Below are 20094 nucleotides of genomic sequence, written 5' to 3'. Positions count from 1 at the left end.
ATTGCTTTTCTCTCCAGATTTCCCATTGTGTTTTCAAGGTCACCATAACAAGCAGTCGGCATAGCCCAGCTTCTCGCGGCTGTGTCAGGGCCCACCACGCCTCATGGGGACGCAGGGTGGCTTTAGAGGTGTTCTGTTTTATTCTTCCTCTCAAAAGAGGGTGTGACATTCCTGCTCATTGACATGCGGTGGGGTGAAATTGAAGTGTTGAGGGGACCCCTGCCCTCTATCCCCAGCACAATCACCAAGGCCAAGGCCATTCAGTGCCCTGAGTCCCGGGAAGGCCCATCCTCTGTGTCAGCAAGGGAAACCCGGGACATGTCCCAGCGACCGGCTGTAGACAGCAGCGGGGCTGCAGAGATGGATAATTCTAGATGCGGCTCACGGTCACACCCAAGCTGCTCATTCCTGTTTTAAAATATAACAAACCAGCAAAATGATAGGTTCTGCCTGCTTCCGTCCCACACCCACAACCACGACACTCCTTTAAAACTTCATCTGAGAGCTGCATTTACAATCCTTCGACTGCCCAAATATTCTCCAGCATGAAATATGGTTAATGAAACCAAGATATCACCAAGATACTCTGAGACTTCCTCCTTTATAGATAAAATAACACATGTCTTGATAATCACTTGTGTAGGACCAATCAGTAGGTTAATACACAATTTTCCTTAGGTTAAAGTAATTACCATATTCTCATAGGTAATCTGGTCTTATACATTTATAAAGCTATCTAGAAATATTTAAAAATGTATCTCTTAAATAATAATTTTCTTAAACTCAAGGGACTTATGGCTCAAAGTGACAATTTGTTTACTTACACAAAATTCCTCTTTCTACACAATAGTAACAAAATGTATAAAAATTTAAGGGAAAATGATTGACAATGACTAGGTTGAGATTAAAATCCTCAGGATTTTTATTCGAAGTCAAAACGTAAAGAGGTCATATAGCAAGACAATGAGAAGTGCTGCATTTCGAGGGAGCCCAGGTATCACCTGTAGAATGTACAAAATTTAGAATTAAATTCTCTAATTCTTGGTTCCTTGATATTTATTGAGATTCTAATATATATCGGTCTCACACGATTTTGTGAAGAGTGACATAAATAACGTGTGTTACTGTTTAGTAATGCTCAGTCAATGCTAACAGTTTTATTAGCATTATCCAAATGAAGTGATCAAAGCATTTGGGAAAACTATTTATAGAAGAAGCTTTTTAAAGACAAAGGAAAAGTCATGATTGACAGTCTGGTGATCTGCCTTTGGTCTTGCTTTGCATAAACTTTTTTTGCTGGTTGAACTGGTTTGATTGTTTAATTTCCATTCCTATCACCCAAGTTTTCAGTAAGTTTTGGGGCATCATGAGAGGGTGTAACTTCAACACGAAACAGTACTGGAAAACATTTTGAAACAAGCCATAAAAATATAGCAAAGATCACTTTCTATCCATTTATAAGTAGGTTGCCGCTAATCTTCCCTTTACATTATGCCTACGAGTTAAACAAACTGCAACTAGGAAGATTGTGATCATTTGACTAGGACCTGGATTGTTTGAGAGAGGCAGTCTAAAAGTAAGGTTTTGCTAATTATTTTTGAACATTGTAATGGCATTTTAAGTAACAAAGTGCTTTCACCTACAATAATAGTTATTCATTTTACTTTTCCTGTGTAAGCCAGGCTCTCTCCCAAGGGTATTAAATGTGTTATCTACTCTACCCGTTATACCACAGACTCATAATGTAGATTTTATCATGATTAAAATAGTCATACTATTAATAAAAATTAATATTACTTTTATTTGTATTATGGCTACTATTGTTCTATTGACAAAAAGAGAAGAGAGGTTAAGTAACGTGCATAGAGAGATAAGTACCAGGTCCCAAACAAACCTCAACCATGTGGTTAAAGCCTATTAATAGCCTGACCAGAAGCCCTCTGAGGTGGGAGCCTGGACACTTAGTATCTTATTAATCCTTACTGCGCTGTAGGCTGGAGCCCATGCGTCCCTTCAAGGAGCACAGGGGTGCTAACTGTGGGTCTGTAGCTTTGGGGAGCTGCCTTCCTTTTAGGAACACTCCTTGCTAGTTTTCAAATAGTTCTTTAGCACTGAAATTGGGACCCCGAGCCATTTTTTATGTTCTAAAGACCACTCTGTTAGTTAAGTAAATGTGACTACAACCTTGAACAAATTTATAATCTACTGCAATATTACAGTAAAAGGAATGCAAAGGTAAAGCAAAAATTCTACTTACTTCGAAGGTAATTGCAAACTATCTAGCTGCCCTGACAGTCTCCCTAAAGCCGTGGCATTGTTTGGCACTGCCACACCCTGTTTTCTGGAGGATTTTTAGTTCAAACACGTATCTCAAATTGACCAGATATCTAAATTACTTCCCATTCGGAGACACATCATGGCATGTAGGATACTTTCATGCTGTTTCACTAAAAAAGGTTTTCGATTGCAAGTTGGATGCTGTGGACATTGAAGTCCCATGCGGCTGAGGTCCCACATCTCAGAGGCCTTTCCTCATGCTGTTTCCATGCGTGTTTTCAGTTCTTGGAATGAACTTCTCAGATTAGAACGCATCAGACCTCTCTCAGTTCTCAGGGAGTATGTAGAGGCCATGATGGAGAACTGTGGATTTCTCTCTGGTGTGGATATGTTTTCTCTTTTACCTCTAAACTTCTACGTCAAGACTTTGTGTGACTGAGCTCTGCTTTCAAGAGTTCATGACTCTTTTCCTCCATGATTTGAAAATGCATATTCAAAAGATTAAAATATGGAGCTGGCTGGGCAAGGTGGCTCACACCTGTAATCCCAGCACTGTGGGAGGCCGAGGCAGGTGGATCGCTTGAGATCAGGAGTTCAAGACCAGCCTGACCAACATGGTGAAACCCCGTCTCTACTAAAAATACAAAAATTAGCCAAGCATGATGGCAGCCACCTGTAATTCCAGCTACTCGGGAGGCTGAGGAAGGAGAATCACTTGAACCCTGGAGACAGAGGTTGCAGTGAACCGAGATCACGCCACAGCATTCCAGCCTGGGTGACACAGCAAGACTCAGTCTTGAAAAAATACAATACAATACAATACAATACAATACAATACAATACAATACAATACAATACAATACAAGATAGAGCTGGAGTTTTGCTGGTTACTATTATTTAATCAGAGGACATATCACCCTCCTCACAAAGGTGAGAATCACACAGTCCTGGGAGGTTGTTTGGGCACCAGCTACAGGCCCACAGGCACCGTCGGCAAAATTAAATGTGTGTGTTACACACAGACGTCTCATCTCCATGGGCTTACAACCACCAAGCTGGGCAAATAAAAGGGAAAAGAATTTTTCATTTTTATTTTGTTTCTTCCAAATTAAAGCATGCCTTTCCTATTTATAAAACTTCTGTTTTTGGAAACACTTCTCATCGTACTTTACCATGAGCAAGGTAAGAGAAGTTTTATATATAGGAAAGCATGTTTTTATTTTTGTTTTTATTTTATACAAGCAAAGAAGAAAATAAAAGCAAAACAAATGTGTACCTCTCTGAAGTGTCTACTCTCAATGTTTTGTGTTTGCCGCGCCCCATAGTCTATACACATATGTACCTGCAAAGAGGATTGTTCACCTGTGGGCTTGTCTAACATATATTTATTTTATAATATGTCACATATATCTTTTCATAATTTTAAAAAAAATCTCTTCACTATAATGAAATGAGTATGTTTGCATTCTGAGGTGTAACACAGTTTAATTTAATTAGCAAATCAATGCATATTTACTATGACTATGATTGTTTGTATTTTAACCAATGTTGTGATGACATTCTTTGCAATACATTTCCCAAAGGACAATTTTTCAGCCTTAGGTTTTTCACGTTTCATATCTCTGAGATTTTGCTCCATAAAGCTATATGGATTTGGATCCTCATTAGAGACATATCTGCACTCATTTCTGATAAATGCACACAGGTATCTCCAGGACTTATACCCTGCCCAGAATACATTGGCTTTCTATAAATACTGTTGAGTGAATACATGTATCTTTAATATTACCACGGTGTTTTTTAACCTCTGTCAACATGAGAAGCAAAATCTACCTCCTTGTTTTAATTTACATTTGTTTAATTACCTGTGAGGCCCAACATCTTTTCATAAATGCTCGGCTAATTTGTGTATTTATTTTTCCTCTTGTGAACTGACTACTCATTTTCTTTTGATGTTATTGATGTGTAGGATTCTCCTTGTTGATTTGTAAGAATAATTTAGAAACTAGTGAGTAAATCTTTGTTTTGTGTGTCAATTTTTTTTTCAAAAAAAACCAAACCTTCCCAATCTAATTCATATATTCAATAGCATCTTAAGACATTTTCAATATTTCATTGCATATTTATATATACAACATGAGTTTTAAATTTCATTTCAGGAAAGTGTAGAAATATGGGCTGACTTGCTATCCTTTTTTTTTTTTTTTTTTTTTTTGAGATGGCGTTTCACTCTTGTTGCTCAAGCTAGAGTGCAATGACATGATCTTGGCTCGCTGCAACCTCAGCCTCCCAGGTTCAAGCGATTCTCCTGCTTCGGACTTCTGAGTAGCTAGGATTACAGGCATGCACCACCACACCTGACTAATTTTGTGTTTTTAGTAGAGACAGGGTTTCTCCATGTTGGTCAGGCTGGTATCGAACTCCCAACCTCAGGTGAGCCACCCGCCTCGGCCTCCCAAATTGCTGTGATTATAGCCGTGAGCCACCGCGCCTGGCTTAAGACTTACCATCTTAATGAAATGTAACCTTCGCATCTAAGAAGCAGGTATGATTTTCAATATTTCATCATATGTTTGTATGTACAATGTGACTTTTAAATTCATTTCAGAAAAGTGTAGAAATACTTAAAATGATATACAAATATTACCCTTTCAACCAATAGCAACTGAAGGTCATCCAGCTCTCCAGGCATTCTGCTCAAAAAACAGCCTCTATGTACCTTCTGAAACATTGCATTGCAACGTTGAATGAAGGGCTCAGATAATCTCAACATTTGTCTCCAAAATATTCCCATTTTAAATCCGCCATGCATGGATTTATGGAATGAATCACTCACTGCCTTTGCTGGTCCTGAGGGTCTGGAGCCCTCAGCACCTCTGGGGGAGAAAGGCGTTTCACCTCGCCACTGCCTGCTGTCATGGGGGAGCTGCTCCTCATTTAGTGGAAAACAGGTCTTTCCCACCTCCAGGGCTGCCTTTGCCTTCACCATTCCTTTATTCTTTTATTTCTTGGCTTGGTCATTGTGTAAGCTTTGATTATATCATTGTTCAGTGTTTAAATTTAATAGGAAAGGTTTCTGGTATCTTTAGCCTGGTCTCAGACACAGCCTCGCCTTTCTGATTCTCGGGTGGATCCGCAGTTTTATGAGCCAGGCACTCCCACTGCCTCCCACTCACAACGGAAGGCTTGAGGCTGAGTGGAACAAATACGGTCACAACACTTAAGAAGTGGAGCCGGGAAGCAAGTCCCATCAGCAGGACCCAGGAGTCAATATGTTCTGCGCTGTTGAAGTTGAGAGAAATATTGCGCCCGTCTCTGAAACAGAGATAAAATAATACTACAGTTGGATCAGAAAAGAAAAATGAAAAAATAAAAACTTTGAGGAAGAACTTTGATGGAAGAAACTATTTCCATGACCCTTTTCCTCTCTGTCTCCAATGGCATTGTCTTCCTGGTGAAGGGACATTGAGATGCTATGGCTGAGAATGCAGAGTGGAGAACCCTTGGAGGTCCCACCAGCTGCCACCAACCTCCTGTCTTCCCTGCCTGGGTCCATGGCTGGCCTGCCCTGGCATCCATGTGACTTCTGGACTGAGTTCCAGCTGGTGGGATGCGAGGGGAAGCCGCACCTGCTGCACCCACTCCTGGCTCATACAACCTTGCACAGGCGGCCCCCGGGGGCTTTCCTTCTGTGGAGGGACAGGCCAAAAAGCTTGGAGCCCACAAGCTGAAGGTGAAGAGTCTCTGGATTGCTGCTAGGAGACCAGTCTGCTGCCAGCTAGGATTGCCTGGTTTGGATTTTATCTGAGAGAGAAATAAAGTGCTTTTTGTGTTGGACCTGTTGTGCATTTTGGGCTGAACAGCTAATATTACTAACTCCTTTAGTTATGTGTCCTTCCTTGTAAAAGGTCTATGAAAGGTGATTTAAAAATGCATCCATGTTGCATGTTAAAGTACATTTCAAATAACGAGAAACTCTAACTAGGATAAGAATAAAGTTAGGAAATGAGGATGGAGCCAGGAATGAAGCTGTTCTGAAATGGGGGGAACATGAAGCTCCACTCTCTAGCTTGGGGGACAAGTTTGAATCCAAACTAGAAACAGAGGACAGGAAAAGGGAAATAGAATCAATGGCAGAAGAAAAACACAAGTAGAAATAACATCAGTGATGGCATTGCATCTGTCAGCTGGACTGAAGCATTTATTTACTGTGATAAACCCAATAGGAATCTATTTTCATCCTTTTATGTAGATGTAGGCATGCATATAGCTGACATCAATACAGATCAAACAGACAGTGATCTAGTTATAGACACAGACCTAGACTTAGACATAGGTTTAGATAGGGCTTAGAAATGCCTTTATCTCCCACTCTCCTCTCAGCCTCCACCAGTGTGTGAAATTGTCCTATTGGAGTCTCCTTTTGAGTCATCCATGGATGACTACTCATTAGCTAACTCATCTGGCCTCTTTCTTCCTCTAACTTTTTCTTCCCTTTCCTCTGTGCCTCTTCACCTGCCCCAACTTAGTCCTGAGCATCTGTGGCCTCCTGCTCACTGTGTATGCCTGCAACTCTGACTCCTGTCCCACAAAAGTTCTTGTTCCTCAAATCTTATTCTGGGTCACTCCTGTTTATCTCAAGGATGCCTGTGGCTTTATCTCCCTTTCCTTAATGATGCACCCCAAACCTCTGTCTCCCCCTGAGATGCCTCCTCATTTACCTAACAGGCTGCTGGCTGTCCCCACTGGTGCCTGACCTAGGAACCTGACACATCCCACATTCGGAACCAAGGCTGTGCCCTCCTCCACAGTCCTCCACGTGGGGTCTCACTGCATTGCCATTGTTTCAGGGCTGCTTCCCAAGCCAGAGAAGTAGCAGCCATCCTGGATTGATTCCTTCCTCTCCCCACAGATTCCATCAGTCCACAGTGCTGCTGACTTTGCTTTCTGTACTTTTCTTAGATTTCCCGTTTCTCACCATCACCATCCTGGGAGCCACTTGCAAAGTACTGGCCTGGTCACCATCGCCTCTCACCAGCTTACAGCAAGTGTCCCCTATCCAGCCCACCTTCCTCCAGTCTTGTTCCAGTTCAGTAACTTATTCTAGCTTCTTTAGTAAGTCACGTGCTGGGGCTGACATGCCTCTACATGGCTCCTCCTTCTTGCCTTCCTCTCCTTTGCTAGCATTACTGACGTAGCCTGTATGTCTCTTTGTGCCAGGAACTGTTTAATGTGATTTTCTGCTATTATCCCATTTAATCCTCAACATAGCTCTCTGAGGAAGGTAGCCTAGTCACCCTCTAGGATGGTGAGGGAACCAAGAGTGTGTAGTGCCTTCCCCTTGCACGCGTAAACTCACCTGCACATTGTTCTCTGCTGGTGGCATTATTTCCTCCAGCTTCACAGGGCGAATCCCAACCCATCTTTCATCCCTAATTATGGACACCATCTGCTCAATAAAGGCATATGGTGCTCCTCCATCTGCCCAGAGAGTTGCTGAGCCCCTGTACGTCAACAGCCTTTAGCTGCCGCTATGCCAAGATTGGGAGGAAGCTCCCTGAGGACAGGGCCATATCTGACCTTTCCTCAGTTACATCTTCCACATTGAGTATAATATGGTCACATAGGTGGCTTATTAAATACTTCCCTAAAACATGAGTAAACATGACATCAGAATGGTATCAGTCACTGCAAGGAAAATATCGTTTATGACATTTTGCAAATGTATGAAAATTTAAATGTATTTTTGTTCATGAATAGTCACTATGGTGCATGCAATATATTTAAGCAACAGTAAGTGGCTCAGTGAGTTAATGCAAGTGAGAAATATGTACCTACATGAAACACCCCATATATGAAGTTTTTTGTATTCCTTTTTTCTTTTTTTTCACAGAGTTTTGCTCTGTCACTCACTGCAACCTCCGCCTCCTGGGTTCAAGCAGTTCTCCTGCCCCAGCCTCCCTAGTAGCTGGGACTACAGGCCTCTCCCATCAGGTCTGGTTAGTTGTTGTTGTTGTTGTTGTTGTTTGTATTTTTAGTAGAGACAGGGCTCTGCCACGTTGACCAAGGTGTTCTTGAACTTCTGACTTCAGGTGATCTGCCTGCGGTAGCCTCCCAAAGTGCTGGGATTATGAGTGTGAGCCACCATGCTCAGTCCTCATATATGAAGCTTTGAATGCTGTGTATAGGGATTCAGACTTTACAGGCTGCCACTTTCATTATAGATTTATGTTGCACCCTACTCTTAGTCTCTACATTTTAAATTTTACATTCTTAAGGATCACCTTGTCTTACCATCATTCTAGTCAGAGTCAGTTTTTTTTTAAATAAAAACAAACTAACAAATAAAAAACAAACAAATAAAAAAACAGACTAGACGAGTTAAATGATCTACTTTAGCCCAAATACTGGCATAGAAGTAACCAGAAATTTTCTTACTCCTGATACATACATATATATGTCTATTTATGTATGTTTCCTATTATCCATATAAATGCAAAATTTTGATTTTAGACACAAAACAAAGGACTACACGAATGAATATATTTGTATTACTATATAAGCAATATGAACTTCCTGAAGAATATCTAAAATATTGAACAGTTTAGCAAAATAATATTCATAATTCTATTACCTAGCAGTAACTTCTGTAAATATTTTAAGATATATCATGCTTGTTCTTTTATTTTCAATATATTTTCATATTTAACATTTTTGCAACTTGAGTGCAAAATTTTCACTTAATATTATAATTATTATATCCCAGTTTATTAAATATTATTTTAAACATGCTTTTATGTTTATGTACTATTCTTTCACATGTGGTTATTTTCATTAACAAATTATAATTTTAGATGTACATCAGCACTAACATGGGTTATTGTTGCTGTTATATTTAATGTAATTTCCTCAGGATCAATTTATAAAACGTAAGCACTATGTCAAATTCCCAAATGTTTTGAGTTTCTTTGTGTGAGCTGATTTCTCAAATGATTGTGCCGGTTTATAAAAGCAGAGTTTAAGAGGATTCACCCCATATCGTAAATAAATAGTGGTTTCATGATATGTTCTATAAATTTATTTTGGCAAAGCTTAAAGTCGTTTAACCATGGTCATATACTACGTCCTGGATGTTGTTCTGTTGGGTTTCGTTTAACCAGTCTTAACAAATGATACGAAGTATTTCCTAAAGAACTTATAATCCAGTAAATGACTTTTTGATGGCTCATGGAGGAAACTGGCTTTGAGACCACACTTCTTCCCACTTCTTCAATACAAAAGAAAAACATGTTCTTATTATTACAATTTTGGACACTCAAGCACATTCCATGGTTCTATATTGGTGATGAAAACTGCCTACGAACAACTACCAACCTCTTTTATGCTGCTTATTTTTGGAGATGTCCAAATTTAAGATTAAGGATTCTAGAAATTTGTTTCACACATGCTCTTTCTCTTTCTCTCAAGGTTAGGGTACCCAGTGTCTTCCAAACTAAAGTATTGTAATATTACCCTGCCACCTAGGGGTATTGCCAAAGAAATCTATGCATGCATATAGAAGTGTAGTGTATCGGTCAAAATGTGAAAATTATGTTACTAAAGTCTGTAAATAACGCTCACAATTATGTTTTTATATTTTGTTTTCTCTTTCATAATAGTCTTTGTTCCTGAAACCAAATGAGAATGGTGTGATGGAAACAAGTAAGAATTCCCCATTTCAGAAACGTGGGATTTTTAAAAGACAAACATGATAAAACTGAGTATTACCTTGCGGTGGCCCACTAGGAGTTCACGGTTTTTCAAGTTCTCGAGGCCCATTGCATATTATTTCTCATTTATGACAGTTTGAAGCGCCCAGGGGACAAATTTCTGTTTAGAACACGGTCACTTGGTCATTGCTTTGGGTGGGCAGTGAGTCTAGATCATAGTATAAATATATGGTCTCATTGATCAAATTATTTATACCATTACACGTGATGACAAATTGTCCCCCACATTGTTGACCTGTGATGTCAGTTTTTAGGTCTAACAACCTTGTCTTGTTCCCTAAAAATAAGCTTTTCCTGATGAAATGTACTAAAACGAGGAATCTAGGTATTCAACCCCAGCAGGAATGTCTACATACTTTGTGGATACGGGATTTTGCCTTGAGAGATGTAAGAATGAAGATGAATTTAGAGAGATTGTGAGCACACACATAGAACAGATGCCAGCATTGTTGGAGAAGCACACTTTGCTATCATTTAAAGTTATTGGAGCAAGCAAGCTAAGTTTCGTTTTGAAAATGCATCCCCTATGAGCCAGTACAATTTCTCCTTGTCCTGGAATTTGAAGCATTGAAAGAAAGACGTGGCAGAGAGGCTCATGCCGTCATCTATCTCTGACATACATGTCGTCTCAATTTTGTGTTGCTGATCCAGGAGAAAACGAAACCCGGCAACCTCACAGGACAAATTAATCAATCCAATACTCAATATTTTGAAAAAAATTAGCATGACTAAGAGAAAGAGAGGGCGTGCTGCATCAGGATTGACCACCCTGATCCTATTCCCACAGTTAGTTGGCCCAGTGAATGTTGAGTTGTTCTCTGGCCTTGAAAAGATGTAATTACTCTCTGTAAGAATATTAACAGAAGACGAGTCTTTCCTTTCCAAACATTAGAAAAATCCACCCCACACCTGTTTTCTTATATTTCCTCTTTTCAAGGCAGCGAGAAGAAATTGAAAGATGTAACTAGTCGGGGTTTTGCTTAGCTTGGGGCTTTTCTTCATCCTGACAGGCCTTTGTTCCCTGCACACAGAGTGCTCTAATTACACCCTCTCCAGTCAGGGCTCCAGGTGGAGGGGCGATGCAAATGCCAGGTGCCTTTTCTCTTCTCATTACGATCTGTCTCTTTCTGAGCACATCACTTTCAGGAAGGGTGGGGGCTTTTTCTTTTGAGTTAAAAACACCCTTTCGTCATCTCCATTTTATTCTTACCAATTTTGCTCCAAATCTCATTCCTGTTAAGATGGCTGAACACAATGCCATTTTTGATTGTTTGCTGTATATGCTAATATTTGAATTCGGGACTTTGCGATAAGGGCATTGAGTTGCCTGTGTCACCCCTCGTGCTGACTGCAGCTCCATATACAGATCCTGGGAAGCCGTCTGGGAACACGGCTCCCAATATGACCACACTGGGCCGGCATAATGACACCATTCAAAATGCAATCTAGGCACTCCAGGACTCTCACACTAATATGAAAGAACCTCCAATTAGCTGAGCCCTTCTCCATTTAGACTTTTTATAGGAGTTTGATTTGTGCTTTTTAATTAGCAGGTTATTCTAATAACCTTTTAAAGCAAAGTTATCCAATAACCAGGCTAGCTTTTTTAATAAGCCCAGTTGTTGAATTAGTTAGGAAAAAAATATGAAAAGGAGCTGTGTAATATTTTGGTGTAATATAAATCTCTTTACAAGTCCTTTTCAATTTTGCATTTTCTACTGTAAGTTTTGGCAGTGTCATTAGTTCAGAAGATTCCTCTTCTTACTTTGAAGAGAGTCAAATTTTCAACATCTGATGGAATGACACAAATAGAAATTCTTTGAGTTTTTATTTAATTTCTTATGCAGTTTTAAAATTTAACACAAAAGAATTATTAACGTAAGTTAAATGTTTTGTAATAAAATCTCTACTTGTTAAATAAAAATTTTGAATAGAAAGTTATGACTAATTTTTATAGAGGTACAATATTCAAATTATATAAAATAAATGGAAATTATTAACTGTGCTGTAACTTGATATTTTCTCTTTGCATTTATTTAGATAATAGATAATTGACTACAAATTTTATAAACAGCATTTAAAATTAGGGATCTACATATATTTTAATATATATATAGGCATTCAATTGAGTTTTTGAGTAAATATTATGTCATAAATTGTCAATTTTTAAAATTATGCCATCTTATGTATACTATGTATTATTTTAATGTACTCAGTTCCCTTAATAATACATTGTATTGAAAACGCTGATATTAATTAGGTTGCTGTTGACTTTACAATGTTTTCTTCCTTGATTTATGTTTTAACAATTAAATTATTGTTTTCTATTAGGAATCACTTTTATAAAATATCTTTAAATGATGAAATCAAGTAATTGTTATATTATTATAAATATAAATTTTGTGTTATATTACAATTCTCATATGTCATTAAATAAGTGATCATTTCTCAAATCAAGCATTTTCATTAACAGGCAACTATATTCCACAGTGAACTGTCCTAATTAATTAGCCCCGATGTGCTATACTGAGATTACATCATTACAAGTAAAATGTGTGGAGGGAAAAATTAGATCCCACAATTTTTAAAATAACTATTAGTGATTATGTTTCTTATGGTGAGTATAGTATGGGATTACTTTTACAATTGTTAAATTCAATTGATAAAATTGTAGGTTTTATGTAAAATAATTCACCTAAATCAAAGATTCTGAGCTAAATGGGTGGCAGAATGACAATGTTTCTAGTAGTATGATCTTTTGAACATTTGCTTGTGTTCCAAAATCACACTCAATTTTATAAAATGTATAAAAAATAGAAAATGGTGACTAGGTTCTTATAAATTTAACCTTTCTTAGGAATCACTGGAGACGTCTGTGTGTGCTGCAAGGAGTCTGTGGGAGAAGGGGTCACTCTCACCTGAGCGCTGGTTCCCCTGAGACTGTGGGAGCCTGGAGGAGAGAAGTCTAAGCGCAGGAAAGCACATGTGCCCATGAGAACTTGGAAACTCAGCCCATGTCTGATCAGCCTTCACCTCCAGAAGCTGCTGTGCTGTCTTAATGGTTCGCAATGATTCTGAGGGTTTTTCTAAACAAATACCATTCTTGCTCTCTTTGCTGTAATCTAACATTAGGTGCCTCAGATTTTTCTCTGCCAAAATCTGTAAAGGAAAAACAATTGAAGGCATTTTAGCCATTTTTTTTTAAAGTAACGTATTTCTGAAGTCAATGATTTACTTGCTGTGGTTTACAAATCAGATGGACTGCCACTGGGAGAGTTCTACTGTCTTAGTGCACACATTGAAAAAAAAGTATTTAAAAAAAAAAAAAAAGAAAACGTGGTGAAGTAGTGCACTTTTGAACCACTTCTATCTTAAAATTTTGTCATTCTTTTTTCCCTGGAAGCCAAATTATTAACAATTTAGAGTAAGACTTAATGAAAGTAAGCAGCATATTTGTCACTTAATTCTGCCATTGCAAGAGGTGAATAATTATGCACACTGTCAGTTACTCCAAAGAAGAAAGAAGAGAAGGAGTAGCGGGGAGAGGAAGAGGAAGAGAAGGAGGAAGAAGAGGAGAAGGAGGAGGAAGAGAACAACAACCCTCACCACTACAGCAAAAGAAACGGAGAAGGAAGGAAAGAAGGAAGAATAGAAGAAAAGTAGAAAGGAGAAGTTTCTTCTACTAAATAAATCAGTGGTCAAGCACGGAAGCTGTTTCAATTTTTAATTATAAAAAAAGTAAAGATGACAGAAGAATTTCTTGTATACTAGATCTCCCTAGGTCGATCAAGATGAGGATTAATTCACTTCTCACAACAAACCTTTATAGTGCAGGGAAACTCAGGCAGAGATATTGAGTAACTTGCTCAGTGTCATGCAGCTTTCATGTTGTGGAACTGGGGGTGGAACCAAACATTCTAGTTCTCATCGCCAAATCTTAACCCCTGGTACCTGAAGGATGTCCTGGCTCTTCAGTGTGGCTGGGAGCAGATCAACTCCCTGTGGTTATACTGAGTGCTCTCACATGTAATGGGGGATTATAATGCCCGGGTTGTTGCAAGAATTAAATTTGTTGCAAGAATTAAATGATGCAATTGTTTAATGTCATATGCTTTCTACTGTTTGTGAGTTGGGGGCAGGGTGTGTGTGTGCGTGTGTGTGTGTTTGTTGCTCATGTGTCTATAATCCTAGAATTACCATATTGTCTTCATTGTAGTAGAAGCTCAATAAATAGAAACAATTTAAACACTGTGTTTAAAGTGTTCTTGGAGAATAATTTTAATCATTAAAAAATCTCATTATTATTTTTATTAAAATTGTTATTTGTACATTCATCATACCCTATTTCTGTTATGAGACCACAGGATTATTTAGTTAAGAGATGGTAATTGACCAATTTTTATACTCTCTAGTTCAATGTGTCTTACACAGTGGGCACGAAATAAATATTGGCCAAATGCAATTAAGTGGCCTTTTACTGCAGGGCATTGTAATTCTTTGCTCATTTTGGAAGTGCTGAAGTAAAGAGAGGACTTGTTTTGCAGACTTAATATTCATGAGGTATCTGTAACGATGAGGCAAATTTACCCTCAAACTGTCTTTTTCCCAAGTGTCATATACACCGGAGAGGAAACAGCGGAACCAAACCTGGCTTTCTCTGAGGACTCCCTAGTCCGAGATGACTTGTGAAAACGGGCAGCACAATGTGAAAGAGAATGTACTTCAGGAAGACAAACATTGAAGGACATTTTATAACCACAGATGCAGATGAGAAATCAGAAACACACACAGATGGAAAACATTGATTAATAACAGTTTCAAGATCAGCGACCGACCTCCTCCTGAAATAGTCATGCAGAGAGCAGGTGTAAAATGTCTTACTTTCACTCCACATTTTTGTTAGATTAAAATCTTTAATGTTTGCTTTCACCGTGGCTCCTCTTAAGGACATGAACACAAGGAAATAGCATGTTTTGTGATGTCAAAGGCTGCTATTAACTCGATAGAGCCGGTTGCAGACCTTATGAGTCCAGTCTTGTCTCTTGGCAAGCCTTCTACCTCAGCAGGGGAAAATCTGAACTCTTCTCACCTCTCTTTGATTTCCAAGTCAAGCAGGTTTATGGGTATACCCTCTGGCATCAGGCTGAAGTGCAGGGGCCTGTATCTGTAGCGAGGGTTAAAACAAGACAGGTCGTTACGTTGATCGGACTGCTGGAATGAGTGTGTGTGCGCCTGTGTATGTGCGTTCCTGTGTGTGACCTCACAAAGCCCTGCGTAGTGTTCCCATGTTAGGACATCCCATGTCCATCACCCACATAGACCCACATGGAGTAGGCGCACTTCATTATACAAATGATGTTGATGTCAGCAAACTCGAAAGCACAAAGAGAGCAAAAGTGATAGAGGGGCTGAAAGGACGGATTTATGAGAATGAATCACATTTTGTCTGGCTTACATAATGCTTTTGGGGAATTCTAAACAGGAGCTCTGAGAAAAAAATACCTGGAAAACAATAAAAGGGCTGAATCTTAATGAGTAGGAAAACCTAGGGGAACAAGTGAAGAGATGCACAAAAAACTCGGTTAGATTAAGTGGGGACACCTACGCTTTGATGCTGTGATTTCTGAAGAAACACATGCGTTGCTGGAGGACCTGGTAGAAGACTCATAACAGGGTTATTATTTTAGGCGAAAGTGAATGGACCGTATAGATTTAAATTGCAAAAGGCCTACTGGAAAATAAATAAATGATGGATGTAAACCCTAGCACATGCTAGAATCTGAATTATCTAAGGAGTTGGAATCTTCACACGTTAAATCTGCTAGGGGAGCTCTCAGCAGACAGTGTGCTGGGATCTGAGTGAATCGCTGTGGCCTGCTAGGGGCCATCAGTATCATTTCCCTTTCTATACACTTGGCTCCACACTTGATTATAGAGGATAACTATCTGACAGTCTGACCCCTGGGAATAAAGTAAATATCAACTGGGTCTTGATATTTGCTGACATCGGGAAACAAAGGAAAAACCCATTTACCTATTGACGTGAAATGCCAAGTGAGCACAAGTGCTTCCATTCAATGAAAGTTGACGATGCCTTGCAGTAATTTCTCATAATTTTTCCCTAAAGAGCTTTGCCTTTGCCCTATTTTCAGACTCCTTCCTGTGAGCTGAGTCAGGTGCAAACTTGTTTTTCCTGGCCAGGTACCCACTGCAACTAATGGTGACATGGCCGGTGACCAATCTCCTAACAACAAATAGGAAAGTGTATGTACACTGTGGCTGTAGCCATGCTGGGGAATCGATTTGCAGCGAAATACCTTAGACATGATGATAACTACATTAGATTTTATGTGTTTTAGACTTAAAATGTTTGATTAGCAGTGTGCAAAAGTGTGTGTGTGTCCACTGGGGAGAAGGTCATTACATTATTGCAAAGACAGGAGATTACAGACAAGATTAAAGAGGTTATATCATGAGTCAGAGACTGTAGACCATAGACTGGTGTAATTTTTGGGAATTTGGGATATTTTGACATATTCATTGTGATTAAATCCACCACGTATTGCAAAGTCTGGAAGTGAGATAAAGGCGAGAATAAGTGTATTTTATGGCTAACATAAAAACCGTCACTAAACTTCCTTCCCAGCAGATTTCCAAGGTAATAATTACACTTTTGATTTACAAGAAGTATAATGAATTTGAGATCCTCCAGTTTGTATCAAATGTCCCCTTAATACAATAAACATATATTTCTTAAAATAACCCATTTCATAGCACTCACTTTAAGCAGAAACCACATGCCAATTTCCTATGTTGCAATGTTTTCAGAATCCGGTTTCATAGGACATTTTCTTTCTCATGCTGGGGAGTTCCCCAAGGGAAGACCAGTACCTGTTGAAATGCTCCATCCTTGTTGGAACGGGTTGTAGGACGATTTCCCTGCAATTGACTTACTGAGGCAATGGTGATTTTTAAACATTGTCTTTTCCTAGTTAATCTCATCAAAGTGACGAAACTCTTCGGTCTGACTACATTTACTTCTCTGTGAGTTCAGCACTATTTCTTCGGAGGTTAGGGGAAACAGAAGCCCCCTCTCCTGGCCTCTGCTGATATTTTCAGGTTTTCTTCTCTTGCCTGGCTTCTCCCTGCCTCCTACTTAGCCTCTGTCTACCCCTCATTACCATCCCCTCTGCAGGCTTTCCTCCCCACTCTGTTACCCTCATGATAGGTGGATAAATCACCCTTTAGTGAGGGTGAGGCCAGTCCTAAATTGGTGAATTGGGAAGATTATCCAAATGTTCTTTTTCATTCACAGACTACAAGGAATATCAACTTTAGTTTTTCTGTACCAAACAGAGAAATAATTATGACCCTAAATACAGTGGTAAAAAAAAAATAATTGTGCATATTGAAGAACCACTTTTTCCAAACATGACTCTGAAAAATGACAAAGTAGTTGAAGCTCATCATTTTTCAGGAGATTCTCACTTCGTTGATAGCAAACCTGAACATTTTAAACCAAGTGGGTGATGAGAGGAAGCGAGGGAATGCTGTATGAATAATCTAATGATGCTGTAAGAGAAGGAATATTTGTTCTTAAGGAAAAGTTAGTCAAAGGTCGCCTTGCCCACAAATTATACATCGGGGAGGCAGTCTTAACTTTCACCCATGCTCACGGGCTCATCTATCAGACACATTTTGACAGACAACACAATTACACAACGTCTCATTATTTACAGCCACATGGCCTCAGCACGAGACAACAAGAGTGAAACTCCCACAAGTTTTTCTTCCGTCTTGCTGAGACGGAAAATGCCAGCCGCCTCGGCATTTTGTTTCTAACACTTGTTTAATTGCTCAGCGACAGGGCAGAGACTGTAGGGACGCTGCCCAGAAGCTAAACCCCAGCATGACATGCCCGTGAGACCAAGGGTGTCCGCCTTGCATGTACCTTTGGAAACGATGCCATGTGTCTAATGAGTGTGGACACCATGCCGGATCCTATCGCATGTCAGGTTTACACCTGAACTGGTACAACTGGGGAAAGCAGGAGTCCTCTAAAACCAGTTGTCCCTACAGAGAGAGCTCCAACTGCCCTGCAAGCTCTGACACAGGCCGAGACCAGAGGCCCTAAACAAAGGCGTGCTCCCTCAGCCTCAGCTGGAGACAAGGTGCCCGGAGCCTTCTCGTCTCCCGGAGAGAGAGGCCTGGAGCAGCAGGTGGCAGCATTGTCACAGCCCTGAGGCCAGCCTGGGCTGCAGGCACACCCTCCGTCCTGCAGGAAGTTTTGCATATGGAGGGGTACTTCGACCTTTTGTGGATTTATTGTTACCTCCTTGAGGGCTCCATTGTTCGCCTGCCACTAAATCCAGTCGTTAGAGTCGTCCAGCACTTGGGGTCGACTCGTCTGAATGACTTGCCTCGGTCAGTTTTGACTGCACGACACAACCTGCATTCTTTCTCCTTGGTTCTGCCAGACTGAGGTCTTGGGACCACAGAGAAACCGTGAAGGTCTGTCTCTTGGAGCTTTAAAAAAAAATAACGCCAACAACAACGGCAAAGAGGAGTGGAAGAGAGAGAAGGAAGTGGGGAGAAGAAATAGGGGGAAATCCAATGTAATGTCCTCTTTTCCTCTTTAACGTTGAGAGTAAGATAACTCCAGGTAGGGGGGATACAGATTTTTCTCTCCTTCATCTTCCTTTCTTTAATCGCTTTATTAAGTAGTGATTGAGACGGGAGGCATTTGATTCCTACTTTTCATCTGACTCTGGGTCCGGTTCAGCTCACGGAAGCCGGGACGTGGAAGGGATGGCTGAGTTTCCCTTCACACCATTAAGGAAAAGAATAGCCCTGATCTAGCAAGTTCCACTGATTTCAGGGGAAACGGGGTCTTTTTCCTCTTTCCAGCTTACCAAGCCAGAAGCACGAGACAGAAAGAGAACGCATTTTAAATAAAACTGGAGCGTGAGCATGTGCCAGGCTAAACTCACACGTGCAGGGAGGGACGAACGTGGTCCCTTCGCATGGCGGCAGGCAGCGCGCTGGCTTTACCTGCAAGCATGACCCAATTAGGCTTTGATATTAAATTGCACTGGTGACATAGAATGCAATTTTTTCTGTCTTTTTGTTTTTGCTCCCTGTACTAATGCACACACAGGGCATTTCCGGTCCTGATTAAACATTGTCCTGTCTCTATAACTCCATTATGCACACATTCTATCTGTCTGTCTGTCTCTCTCTCTCTGCAGGTGCACACACACACATACACACATACACACACAGAGACACACATGTGCCCTCTCCATCTGAGTAAATTAGTAGTGATTTCTTATATATGTTTAATAGTTCACAATAAAACCTCCTTCCATTAGAGATACATCCAGCTGCCACAGTGGAGGCCAAAAACTGACACCACTGAGTTGCAGAGGCAGGTTATGTTTAAAATGATGCCAGATTGAAGGACCAGGATTCATTAAATCCGGCAGAGTTTCTCATTAAACATGTGGATTGACAGTCAGAAGTAACTGTCATTTGTGGCTTTTTTATAGTCCCCCTACTCGATAATTTTTTTTTTTGCACTAGTGATATTATATTTAGAATAAAATAGTAAAATTGTGACTATCCAGAGACTGGTAGATGCCTGCTTTGGATAAAAACAGCAGTTTGCTCCCACTGCCTTCCTACTCTCTCTCTGAGAAGGACTCGAAGAACAGTTAAGCCCAATCAGGAAGCTGGTCACTAATATGCCCACTTTAAGGCAAAATAATAGATAGAATAAACCCCCTGCTACCTGTAATATATTTAGATATTAATTATAAAGAAATTCACAGCAAGGACTTTTCATTCTATTAGCATTTAATTCATGCGTGCATTTCACTTTAACTACAGCCAATAAATCCTTTATGGCAAATTCCTCTTAATATGACTATGGAAGAAGGGTCAAAAAATTAACATCTTTTTATGCTCAAAAAAGTGACTTGATGAAGGAAAAAGACACACTCATTACAAAAATACCATTTTTCCTCAAACATCTGAGGCCCCTAGGTGA

General features: G+C 39.8%; 1 long non-coding RNA gene across 1 annotated transcript; it reads right to left on the bottom strand.

Moving 5' to 3' along the window:
• Positions 1–918: 918 nt before the first annotated feature.
• Positions 919–18219, bottom strand: LOC135971231 (uncharacterized). Its single transcript, XR_010587289.1, has 4 exons — positions 17998–18219; positions 15136–15210; positions 12965–13205; positions 919–5592 (listed from the first exon to the last, which is right to left on the bottom strand). It is a non-coding gene; the product is annotated as an uncharacterized lncRNA (long non-coding RNA).
• Positions 18220–20094: the final 1875 nt, after the last annotated feature.

This window comes from Macaca fascicularis, chromosome 6, assembly GCF_037993035.2.
Source record: "Macaca fascicularis isolate 582-1 chromosome 6, T2T-MFA8v1.1".
Taxonomy (NCBI): domain Eukaryota; kingdom Metazoa; phylum Chordata; class Mammalia; order Primates; family Cercopithecidae; genus Macaca; species Macaca fascicularis.
Note: the sequence above shows the minus strand (reverse complement) of the source record. Positions and strands in the feature narration are given on the sequence as shown.